Source organism: Manacus candei, unplaced genomic scaffold, assembly GCF_025592945.1.
Source record: "Manacus candei isolate 608988 ecotype Guabito, Panama unplaced genomic scaffold, ASM2559294v1 h1tg000002l, whole genome shotgun sequence".
NCBI lineage: Eukaryota > Metazoa > Chordata > Aves > Passeriformes > Pipridae > Manacus > Manacus candei.
This window is the reverse complement of record NW_026138050.1, coordinates 12449524-12462500: the sequence shown is the minus strand read 5'-3', so window position 1 is coordinate 12462500 and position 12977 is coordinate 12449524. Positions and strand designations below refer to the sequence as shown.

Sequence of the window (12977 nt, the reverse complement as noted above, 5' to 3'; positions counted from 1 at the left end):
ATTGCTGGCTGTAGAAGTTTTTGTGGTTGATCTAGAAAGCTGCTAGATATGAATAAAAACTGTTTTAGGGCCACAATCAAGAGTGCTATATCATGTAAATGAATTATATATGCTGAATATTAAGCTATCGGGGTTATCACATGTTTTGTAAGAGTGTAAGTGACTACAGTAGTCATTTTTTTCTGCATCTACATTTATTTTAGTTTATGAGAGGGAGGGAGGGGGGAAATTGGGGACATGGGAATGGGGTTTGGCTAAAATATAAATTAATGAAGCAAAAAGGGGCCCCACTGCACCAACTATCATATATCACCTGTCTTAAATTATTCACTGTTTGTTCAAAGCCAAAGGTTATGTTCTTATTAGGGGTGCTTCTGTCGACACTTGTACATAAAAATCAGATTGAAAGCTGTCCGAAGGCACCCTTTTAAAGCATTCCACCAGGCAGTATTCAGCTATTTAACCATAACTAGTTATTTAGGCAAAAACTGCTAGTTAGACCATTAACAAGCATTCTTTTTATATTTCTTCCAGTAAAATAAATTATTGATATCATTGCTGACTTTTATATTATGGGAGGGAAAATAAAAAACAATAATAAAAAGGTGATAAAAGCACTGTTTCTATTTTTTTCTTTTTTTTCCAAAAAAGAAAGTAATAAAAACTTAAATTCTTTGTACCAGTAAAAAAAAAAAAAAAAAAATGTATAAAATTTACATCCGTGCAGTGGAGTTGTTAAGTTCTAGAAATACACAGCCTATGATGCTTTAGATTTAGCCTAGTAGACCAACTGTTAGAGACAGACGTATCATTTTTATGGAATTATATGATAATCATATTCAGATTTATATAAGCATTTTACAAGTATTGCAATCATTGAGTAGAGATAATCATGGTATTTTCATCAGCTTGGTACTTTTTGAAAACATGACTGTGTCGTGTAAACAATCTGCAATTTTTCAAGGCATGACAAAAACTTGCCCCCCCCGTTTGATTTCCAAACCAAAAGGCCAATTTTGCTCAATATTGGGCCCAAGACAACTTGGCAACCGGGACAAAAGAAGGACCTTCTCCCGCCCGGGCGCTGCCTGGGGAAAGCCGCCGGTCCGGGCGCGGCCCAGGAGGTGCCCGGGAGGCGGCGTCAAAGCGTAGTTGAAAAATTGCAGTTTGTCTGTGCATATGTTTGGACTCTTTCCATGTTGTCCTGTTTACAAGTTAACCTAAGTTTGGGGTGTTTGTCACGGGTCTTCTTGGTTTTGTATTTAAATAAATAAAGCAGGGAACCGCCTCGCCGTGGTGCCGCTGCAGATAGTTATATCCTCATGTGTAACGTGCGAGCCTACTGGCAAGCACCTTAGTAAATTATCAACTCACCGCTGTGAACCTGCCAACTTGCTATAACAACTCTGCTTTAAAAAAAGTGTTTGTGATCAGGCTTTCTCTTTGTCATCGTATGTGCATGCAGTATGATCAGTTGAACAATAACCATCAATAAAGTTTCACAAGATTTGAAAACAAAGTTTCTGTAGCATTTATATCTAAGGATGAGAAATAAATTATCTTTAAAAATTGAAACAGAGAGAGAAAGAGACTATATTAATCGATGAAAAATGGGGCAGTAACATATATTTATACTGGTGAGGGAATGAACTGAAATTTATTAAGAGTTCAATCCTCACATTTATTATATAAGATATGCAAAACAAGCCTCCTATTAAAAGAAAAAAAAAAGTAAATTTCATATAAACACCACGATAAAAGCGACTTGAAAAATGTTTACCAAATGTTAGGCTTCCAATTCAAAGTGTGGATGATACATCTTTTTTGGAATTGCACACACAAAATGTCTAACGTGGAGAATAACAGAATTTATTTGCAATTTTAATTTTCCTGAGATGGCTTTACAGCTCCCACTCTCCAAATGATTATATGGCGTTTTAGTCTATTAAAATTATCTTGAAAGGTTGAGGGTGCAGCCCATATTAGAAAATATTTTGTTTATGAAGCTCCTACAGTACTCCTAGTAGTCATTTTAAAATGTATGTCTGAAATAGTTATGTAAGAAAAGCATTTGAAATTTTTTTACAATATATATTGGGAATGTTTTCACTTATATAAATAACTACTGATAATATGACTTATGAAAAAAATTATTACTACCATATGTGGAATATAGTGACTTCTAAACAGATTTAAAAAGAAAACCCCTACAAACCCAGAAAATGTGTATATCTGTCTTTAGAAATTAGTGTTTATATCACAACCGTGATTTGTGAATAAAGAAAAATGGTTTGTAATATCAAAATAAAAGCTTAGTCTGAAAAGGTAAAAACATGTCGGTGTGCAAAGTCATTTTGCTTTCCCTCCTCCCCGTGTTGGTCCCAGAGCTGCACCCGCAGCCGCGCCGTCGGCGCCGCACACGAAATGCCCACAGACAGGGGGCACGGTGTTCTTCTGGCCTGGCAGCGGTGCCAGGGAGCCCGAGGGAGGTGGTTCCTGCCTGATATTCCAGCCTGGGCTGCTGTCCGTGTGTCTGTCCATGTGTGTGTGTGTGTGTGTGTGTGTGTGTGTGTGTGTGTGTGCAGGCAGGGACAACACCCTCACCAGCGCGGTCAGGCCTGGCTGCTGCTGCCACAGCCCAGAGCAATGAGATCCACGACGGGACTGGGGGGAAGGAAGGTTTGCTTCCCAAAAAGGCAAAGGGACACCAGTCCCAGCTGTGTTTTTCAGGCAACACCGCATGATACGTGAGGAAGAACCGGGGCTTGTGCGTGGAAAATACAACTTCCTTGGCAGGGGGAGAGGAGGGGCTGGCACTGATCTCTCTTCTGTGGTGACAGAACCCAAGGGAACGGCCTGAAATTGTGTCAGGGGGGTTTGGGTTGGATGTTAGAGAGAGGTTCTTCCCTCAGAGGGTGGTTGGGCACTGAACAGGCTCCCCAGGGCAGCAGGCACAGCACCAAGGTTGCCAGAGCTCAAGGGGCGTTTGGATGAGACTCTCAAGCACTCTCAGTGACTCTTGGGGATGGTCCTGTGCAGGACTAAGGGTTGGACTCGATGATCCTTGTGGATCCCTTCCAACTCAGCATATTCTCTGATCCGGTGTTTCCAAAAAAGCAAGGTTACACCAATTCTAGCTGTATTTTTCAGGCAACACTGCATGATACATGGACTGAGTTTTGTTCGTAGGAAGAAAAAAAAGGCATTTTCCAGACTTCCCAGTGCCAGTTAGGCTTCCATTTAGCTGTCACTTCCATGGACAGCTTCTATTTCTATGCGTGTCAGGGACAGGGCAGACAGCAAAGAAGGCTCCTTGTTGTCACTCCCAGGTTTGTTGCCCAAACCACAGGTAAGATGACTACATGCTGTAGGTCTAAGATTTGCCTGTCAGTCCAATAGGTCATGATGAGGCTGATGTGCCTCAGCCATGTCATGTGCAGGCCAACAGAATGATGTGACTCTTCTCCCTCAGTTACTGTTATACTGTAATTTAGCAGAGGAAGAGAAGACAGGAGGATAAGGGATTCAACATTTCTCGCTTTGCAGTTTAGCAGTGAGTTTAACAAGTCATTGGATCCTTCTGGGAAGCTAAAGAGAAGGAACCCTGATGTTTGCCAGGAATGGTGGGATTCATTTATATCTTTAGATGAAACAGAAGCACTGTATGTCCAAGTGCACTCTCCTGTGTGATGGGCACGATGGATATATTGGCAGTGCTTCCTTGGGTGGCTGGATGAAATGACCAAGGTGGTAATACTGGGTAAGATTTGAACTAAAGGCAGGTGAGAAGCATGTGAACAGACAAATACAAGTGGGACAGACAGACACACATGGAGAACATGAAATTCCACATAATTTTCACTTGGTTTGATTCATCTGCTGTTGTCTGGTATCATTGCTTATGATTTAATGCAGTAGTGCCTTTCTTGGCCAAGTAGCCAACGTATGCTAAATTAATAAAAACTTTTTATTTACTGAACAGTTGGCCAGAGAATAAGCCAGAAAATAAGCAAAAGACAAAAGGAAAAGGCAGTAAGCTTTTTAGAGTATTTTTTCCCAATTATTTAAGCTCTAATATAGCTTTAGTTCCTTGCAAAATTTAAACTGAATTTTTATAGAAAATCTTAGTAATCTCCCTGTATACCATATTCTGTACTACTCTGTCCTTGGTCATCTTTAAGGGCATCCAGGTTGTTCATTAACTTCTAATATGTGGAAAAATTTAAGGTTCTTTTTTTTAACTAGAATTTAATTTTCTTCAGCTTTCTTGTTTCAATTGCTGTCATACCGTATTGCTGTTTCTTGCCTCAAGTGATTTTTTTGCAAGTTTGACATGTTCCTCTTGCCACATTTTTTCAGTTTTACAGTACAGATGCGTGAGGAAAAAAGGCTGTGCAAGTCATTTCCTCCCTAAAGTAGAGCTGAAATATCATCCTTTTGGTAGGTGTAAGGGAGAGAGGGAAAAAGAAGAAAAAAAAAATAAAATAAAAAGCAACCTTGTTTCAGTGGGAAGAGAAGATTTGAGTGGGAGGTGAGATCAGAAGAGAGACAATGATTTTGGGAGGTCTTTGAAGAATTTATGAAAGTGTCATCAAAACCAGTCATTTTTCCAGTATTATAAAAGTTTATCTTGATGCTTCATTTATACCTAAAGGGCATATACTTCACCTCTCACTATAACATGAGCTTTATGCCAAGTCTTTCCAGACTTTCCAGGCAGCTTTTATGCCTCTCCAGCGCTTCCCTAGTGCTCTGCATACCAATAATTGTCTCACAGCACCTCACAAAAAGCAAAATAGACACAGACTAGGATCAGAAAAGGTATGGGCAGTATATGCCAGTATACCTTCAACTCAAACTTTTCTCTTCATGAGATGACACTGAGATAAGCATGGGGAGCAAAAATACTAAAGGTACTTCTAGATCCTTATTTTCTTATTTGGAAAAGAAAGGTTTTTATTTCATGCTGGTTTGTTTTTAAGTCTGTGGGTACATTTCCTTTATCTACAAGGATACAAACAAAAGATGAATCTAATGCAATGGCAGTGTAGTGGTAACAATGATGTGACTGCCTTGCTGCAGCTGGCTGGGGTACAGCTCCCACCTAGACTACCCATTAATGAAGAGTAGACACTTGAATTATATCCATGGAAGGCCCTGGAAATATCAATGTCGTTTTAGGTGTCCAAGCAGGCAGCATTCAGGGCCTGGAGCTCCTGCTCAGCTGTTTATCAGATTCCTACACAAAGTCCTACCAGGGCACTCGAGGAAGGTGACCTTGGTTTATGTGTTTCGCGGTGCCTGGTTAGGTAGGAGTACAAAGAATGAGTTTTGGGTAGGAGGGAAGGTGGAGGTGATTGCCATGCCCACTGAAATCATGTTCATAGAACTCACAAATGTATCTGGGAGATTGTTTTTAAAAAACCTTCTTTTGGCTCTACTCAATACAGGAATTTTTTTCCATATGTAGCAGCCCTGTGGATATTGGGTTAAGTTGTTGTCAGTTCTTCTGTTAAAGACCTTCCATTTTATTTAAATAATTAGTCACTGAGAAACACTTCTACAATAGTCTCTTGGTTGGAACTCTGCCCTGGATTCCAGTCCCTGTTTCACATCAATCAAAGAAACCATACCTCCATGTCTCTATTTCTTGGTAAAAGGGGATGACAGTGAAATGTCCCTTCTCTTTCCCTTGAGACAGGCTGGCTCGTTGTAGTTGCTGATTCCAACAGAGATTTACAGTTGCAAATCCAAACTGGAGAAAAGCTTGTTGTTAAGGTACTGTAGAGCACTCCAGGCTCCTGCTCAGCCCTCCTGGCAGGGCTGGGTTTGCTCTGTCAGCTGTGATTTACCCGAGCACTGCCTGGGCAGCCTGGCCCATTTAATGATTCCATTCCTTAGCTAAAGGCCTGTAAGTCAGGAGTTCAGGATGTAGGAAAACTGTTAAATAAAACATAAGTGAATGCAAAAATAATCATTTAATGGACATTAGGAAAGGACAGTAAACCAAACAGTTCAGTCCAATGGATGATGTATAACATCTAAACAAATATGACAACTAATTAAGGATTAGGTTCTGCATTTTGGATGACAGGCCTTATAAAAATGAACAGCTAGGTTATGTTGAGGGGAAAAAAAAGCTGCATTTCGCAAATGTCAGGCAGACAGCTCAGTAAGCAGAAAAACTCAGTTATCCAATTAAAATAAATGTGCAGTGTTCTCAATATAAAGAGCTAAAGCATCCTTATGTTGAGGAGTTAAGATCCTGAAATATAAGTGGAACAAAAAGCGCTCTCTATAAAGATTAATGTAATCTATCAAGATTAACATTTTGCATGCTGGCAAAGGCAGATAGTAATGGGTTTCAATTCCTGAAATTGGAAACATTAGACTAAGATCAGTACCAATTTAAACCCCAGGTAACCCCAAATATTGAATTGAATTCATTATTTACAACCACGATGGGCTAATAAACCTGCCCTGATGGCTTCTGTGGGAAATAGGTACCTTCAGTAGGTGCTATCCTATTTCCCACAATCCTGTCTGGTACTTCATGTGAAATGTAATTACAAGTTGCACAAATGCAATTTAGGAAAAAGTCTTCCACCAGAAATAATTCTGGTTTATTCAGGAGTTTGATTCCTGTCCTAAGGAAGATTAAGAATTGTTTGAACATTGTCATGTGCATGGGTGTCAGGAGAAAGGCCACAAAGTCTCAAGGCCACAGTGGGGGACAGAGTTAAACCTAATTTTTTTTGTTGTTGCTTTCTAATAAAAGGCAGTTATTCGTAACAGCGAAAAGCAAGCAGTGGGAAGGGATCAGAATAACAATTAAACTAGAAAACTGGTTTGCACTTGCTTTGTATGAAAAAGAGTCCACTATTTAGACCTCCAGCAGAGCATATCTTTTTTTAAGCCAAGATTTAAACCTGCCCTTTGATGCAGGACTCCAAAATAAGAATTTCTAAGGCTGGAAACGTGTAACCACACACAAAATTTCTAAAAGGATATTCGATTCAAGGTGTTTTCAGCAGAATTAACACGAAACATATGGATTTTCTGCTGGTTTATAAAGCAGAAAGAAGAACATTATTACCAGGAGGGAGGCTTTACCAGAGGTATTAAAATAAAATTCAAGCTTTTGAGGTGCCTGACTTATAAAATAAAATCTGTCAAATGTTGAAGTGAGAGGTGATATCTTAGCTCTGCAGTGCTTGAGAAAGCATGGGAGATCATGGCTCTAACACTCCCACTCTGTTTGATTTTGCCACCCACAGAATTGCCACCTTTTTAATGAAGTGAGCAGTGGCACTTGCAGCTCTCAGTGCCTCTGCTGTCCTCACCTGTTTCATATCTTCTTGGACACAACTTTTGATGTTCACCCAGAAGGGCAACGGTCCAAAACCCTGTTATTTGAGGAGAATAATGCCCTGGGAATACAGACATTGTTAATTTACAGATTCAGCTGATGAGCTGTGTAACCGAGGTTTCATCACAGATTTGAAAGATCTGGAGCCCCATTGCTCCACAGTTAAAAAGCAAACAAAGTTCTTTCAGGAAAAAAAAAAACAGCAAGCAAGAGAAGAAAAAATAGTTTTATCTGTGAAGCTGAAAAGCAGCTTTCATTGGCAGTTCTCATACACTAAGAATAGAGAGAGAAATATGCATGTTGCTACAGCTGGTAAATTCTGCTGGAGAGACAAGAAATTCCTGTGGGATGTCTCTAGATTCTAGTACAGGGGTTTTTTTATTTTTTAATTTTTTGAGGCAGGACCCTCTGTTAGGCCACACTGTAAAAATTCAACATTGGCCCCTGTCTTCACCCAGCTTTGTCCCCCAGTGCCTGTTTCCTATGACAAGAACTCTCTCTAACCCTTGGCATGTGAGGACATCGTTTGTGCACTGGGATTAAGAGGAAGGCACACACCACCACAGTGTGCTGTACCAGCCATCCACTCTGAAATCTCCTGCCTCTGGAAAATGAGAAGTGGCAACATGAATATGATAAGCAGAGCAACATGGCCTACTTTTTGATAATCTTCTTTTATAGCTTTATTCTCGGTGGCTTTGAGAGAAAGTCAATAGGGAAATTGTTTTGCCCAGTGCCAAGATAATGGAAATACATGCAAAGTTGTGCTCTCCCCCAGTTGTCTGCCTCTTTGTCATTTAGTCAGCCTGATCCTATCCCTGCTATGTAGAATTTTACACCTGTGTGGAGCCCACACAGGATTGGAGACAAGAAAACAGGATGTCATTGGTGGAATACCCTAAGAAATAAATCCTCAGTAAAATGAATTGCTGTAAGGCAACTGGAGATTTGGGAAAGTGAAACCCAAGTAACCTGCTTCTACTGAAGGTCAGAAGGAATTAGCTGCCAAGAGACACAGTGGTTAGCACTGATCTGCCCAAAATGGGCAGGGGATCTTCAGAACATTGTCATCACACATCAAGCTACAGCCTGGATTATGTGAAAGTCCTCAAATGCTTGTTGACTTATTTTAAGGAAAATCTGTTGTTTTCAAGTTGTTTTGTACAAAGCACACTCAGGGTTTTAAGAGACTGAAGTCACCTAAAGAGGTATGGTCCAACTTGTTTGACCAGATCTTTGACAAAGGACAGTTCCAACTTGTTCTTTTACTGTGAGATTTCTGTACCCTTTAGCACAAATATCAAAGTTCTTCTCACTTCTAATCTCACTCCTAAACTTAAACTTAATTTTCTTCTACATATTGTCAGAACTGATTTTAAAGATTAAAAACAAAATAAATAAACAAAGGGGGGGGAAAGGAAAAAGAGAAAATGTTGTTCTGTAGGTCTGCAGAGGGAACTTAACAATGAGGTAAAGGAAGGCAGGTTGCTGAGTTCCTAGGAATCTTAAATAACCTTAAGGCTGCTAAAAGGAAAAGTCATAAGTCCTCTGGTGTTTGTGAACATTCTGCAGAAAACCAGGCAGCATTAAGGGTGAAACTTTTCAATTCTCTTTTGTGTGAGTGCAAGCATCTAATAATATAAATAGTGTATTTCAATTAGAGAAGAAACAACAGCTTAAATTTGAAATTTTTTTGTGTGTGCTTACTTGCAGGGTTCAGCCCAGAACATAAAAGCATCTAAGATGATCTGTTTTCTGTAAACTCAGGAATGGATATCTAAAACAAAATTGATACATTTTTCAAAGTTAGAGCTGAAAGTTTTTTACCAGGGAGAGAGACTTTCAGGATTTTAGAATGAGCCAAGTAAAAGGCTGGTTTGGGACATCTATGTATATTTTTCATGTGTCACAGGCTGGCTTTATTTTGATCCTTACCCATCATATTTCACTGACCTAAGGAGCCACAGAACTAACACTGTGTAGTTTCACTGTTAGAAAATTCTGGTTTTGAAGTTACTGAAAACATTTACTTTTTGGTTGAAAACTCCACGAAAATAGGAGAATTCACAACTGTCCTCCCTGTTCTGAGAACAGAACAGGAGGGAACACTGAGCTTGTAGCAAATGGGGCTTGGGAAGCTGCAGATTAGACCAATTAAACCCACCTTGGAGTTGTCCAGCCTTCCCCCGGGTTAAGCTGGGACTTAAGACCTGCACTTAACACATCTAAGTCTCTGGCTGATGGATAATTAGTTAAGGAGAAGAGTAATTTATTAAACAGCTAACACAGCCAAATAATAAATACATAATAAAATATAATAAATCCATAATAAAATATCATAAATACATAATAAAACACACTAATGCAACCATCTCAGGATTATTAAGACATCACAGTGAGCTGTCTGAGAAGGGAACTCCAAGCTGGCAGCTCTGCCAGGCAATACTGATGAGGGACAGCCAGTTAGGGATGCTGTGGGTGGGCACAGGCTGGGCACCTTGTAGGGGTTCACTACTCCTTGATCCTTTTATGTGGTTCCCTTGGTGTAAGGCCATGATCACACCTCCTGAACCAGCTGTGATCAAGGCCATGATCACAATCCTTTGCCAGCTGTCCTGGAAAGTTAACAAGGCACAGTCCAGCCTCATGGGATTATAACTATTCCTCTCCCAGCACTGGTGCCAGTCCTTCCATGCAGTGGGGAATGGAAGGTGGCTCACTCCCTTTTCCCGTATTTCTGCATACAGGAATTCTCTTTCAGCCTTCAAAGATAAATTTGACCTTGAAGAAAACACAGAATTGAGGCATTTCTCCCTCTGAGTTGCATTCCTCTGCATACACAGGACAAATAAATAGAATGTTTTTTGACCTTATGCTTTCCTGAACATTTTGTATAATAACCCAGCCTAGTAAGTTATTTTAGAGTAATTGGAAACTGAATTTTCCTGGAATCTCAACTGTGAAAGCAAAGCGACTCTTCTGTGAATTTGATGATAAATGTGGAGAAAGACTGTTCTAGGAGAAGGAAACCAACAGTCTTGTCTGGAAGTTTAGAAGCTTAACTCTTCAAGTCACTTTTAATTATCTCCCTCTAAATAGAAAAATTGCCAGTAATTTTTTACACACCCATAGGGCAGTCCTTCCTTGCATAACAGTAAAAGAAACGTGCTGAAGAGTAATACAAAACAATGCAGAAGACTTTTTATTATGAATGAAGGGTACAGTGCCATGCCCTCACTTAGAACAGGCCATCCATCTTTCAGAGAGTTTAACTCAAAATTGAAAAAGCCTCAAGATGGGCCATGCAGAGCTTTGGGAAATTCCCTATGATGGGCATCTGCAAAACATGTGGGGCTTCCCCCTATATGTGAAGTTGCTTGTATCTAAGATGGCTTTACTGGAAATATTACTAAAGTTTTAAAGATTATTTCTAAAGGACAGCAGCTGTGATTGCACTGTTTTCAGTAGTAATTGCACTCCTATGGTGCAACTTATGAAGGTTTTCTGAGACCTTATTTTTGTATTTGATCCAGGAGAAGCAGTTTGCTTAAATAACTCAACTCAGTGGGATGATTTTTTGTTGTTGTTGTTTTTTTCCTTTTAAAGACTCTTTTTATTTTACAATTCCTAATATGAAACAAGGAGACTGAGAAGATCAAACAGCAAGTAAGGATTTAAAAAGCATAACACCAAGTCTGGAGCTGGGGGAAAAAACCCAACAAAACAAATAAAAGACTAAAAAAAAACCCCAAAGATTTATAGTCTCTCAGTATATTAACCTGACTTTAAAAGATAGGAGCCCCTTTGGGCTCAATTTTAAGTAACTATAGTGGCTATTTTTTAAGAGAAATGTGGGAAAAAGGGATGGACAGGCAGAGGAGCAGCCCCCAACACCCTTGCAGAGCCATCTTTCTCAGAGAATGCTTCCTCCAGTGCTGAAGAGCTTAATGCAAAGCCATTTTCCATGGTAATGGAGACCTCCTCTTCCAAAGGAAGGCTCGTCTGCATTGTGAGGAGCACAAAGATGCTTCCATTTCACTCTTTGTAGCCAAGCCATGTGGCAAACGTGGCCATTCGGGTTTTAAAGCCTTTGTTCTTAGCCCCCTGACTGATATATAGCACTGTGACAGGCATAAGTTTTTCTCCTTATTCAGCATGAAATTAACTTGACATGTTCAAAGCAGCAGAGCTATCAAGGCAGGATCATAATCAGCATTAGCTTCTTCGGGGGAATCTTCCCAGGCAAACACCGAAATGTAATCTGGACATGCAACGACTCCCACGGGCACCCCCGGCGCTGCCATTCCACACATGCTCAGGAGCAGCCAGGCCCTGCCTGCCCTTGCAAAGGGGCAAAAATAAGGGCTGAACATTCCTCCTGCCCTCTCCCTGCCTTCCCACAGTAGCCCCGAAGTCGTCAGAAGCCAACCCAAATGCGTTGTTTTAAATATGCTTGTAATGAGTAAATGCAGCCACAGCCATTTGGAGCTGCTATTTCAAATGGTTAAGTGCCTTTTGGGAAGCTTTTAGGCTGAAACGTTGCTGTTAAGACACTGAAATATTAGTAAATCTTGCAAACGACACAAGTTCTAATGTTGCTCATTTCTGTGGTGCTGCATGCTGTGCTAATGACCCGGTGACTGGATTTTCTGCTTTTGAAAGCAGAGCTATGTGCTGTAAAACTTTCATCTAAGTTGAGCCGCCTCTCTCTAATGAATTTTTTATTTGTTTACTTGTTGTTTCAGTAGAATTTAAAAGTAGCAATTAAAAAAATCCAGCCAACCCAAACCCTCGCTCCCTAACAAGGAGCTTGCCTTAATTCAAGATCTAATATAATGATGGGGAAAACATTGTGCTGTGTCCAGTAAAGTGATAAGAAGTAAAGGAAGATGCATAAATATGCTGGTATTTTTCATGTGCAGAAATGCATAATTCATGTGATGATATTGTACATTCTCAGTGGCCACTACAGCTACATTTGCCACTCAGCTGTGCCTGTGCACAACTCCACTCTGTGGCTTGGTTAGAAATTCCTGATGTCCCTTGAACCCTGGCCCTGCTAACTCTCCATTTTCTGATGTAGTTTGCTTACTACAATGTGCAAAACCCCTCGAGTTTGGCTGTGCCAGGCAAGGGAGGCCCAGCTGGCACATTCAGCATCTTCACAGTTGTTTGAAGCAGAACCTGAACAACCTGTCCTGCCCTCTGTGCTTGGCTTCCCATTACCAGCAGCACCCTGAGCCTCAGAAAAGAGGCCAGGGATGAAAAAGAAGAAGGAGTAGATAGGAGAGCCCTTGAGTGAAATGAAGAGCAAGCCAAGGGGACTGTGCAGGTGACACGTAGGGACACGGGTGTCTTCCCTGGGGTAGGGAGGGGAAGTGTGGGAGCCAAGCTGCACCCACATGGCAGCAGCCACTGCAGAACAGCTCTCCTCCTCCCTCTGTTGGGAAGGGCTGTGTGACCCTGGAGGACCACAGGCATGGGTAAAACACCTCCCAGTTCCTATGACCCAAGATCAGTGTTGTCATCTCTGCTCCTTCTGCTAGAGCTCACAGGTGGAACAGGGGGAACATGGTAATACTCCTGGTACTTCCACCTGCCTTTCCTG

At 40.7% G+C, this 12977-nt stretch overlaps 1 protein-coding gene across 28 annotated transcripts in view; it reads left to right on the top strand.

The window, feature by feature from the left end:
- RBFOX1 (RNA binding fox-1 homolog 1) overlaps positions 1-2332 on the top strand; it is a 1149451-nt gene extending 1147119 nt beyond the window's left edge. For all 28 annotated transcript variants that reach the window (XM_051793639.1, XM_051793308.1, XM_051793550.1 and 25 more), the window contains one exon: positions 1-2332. This exon is cut by the window's left edge. The gene's annotated coding sequence lies outside the window, so the exon portion shown is untranslated.
- The last annotated feature ends 10645 nt before the right edge of the window (positions 2333-12977 follow it).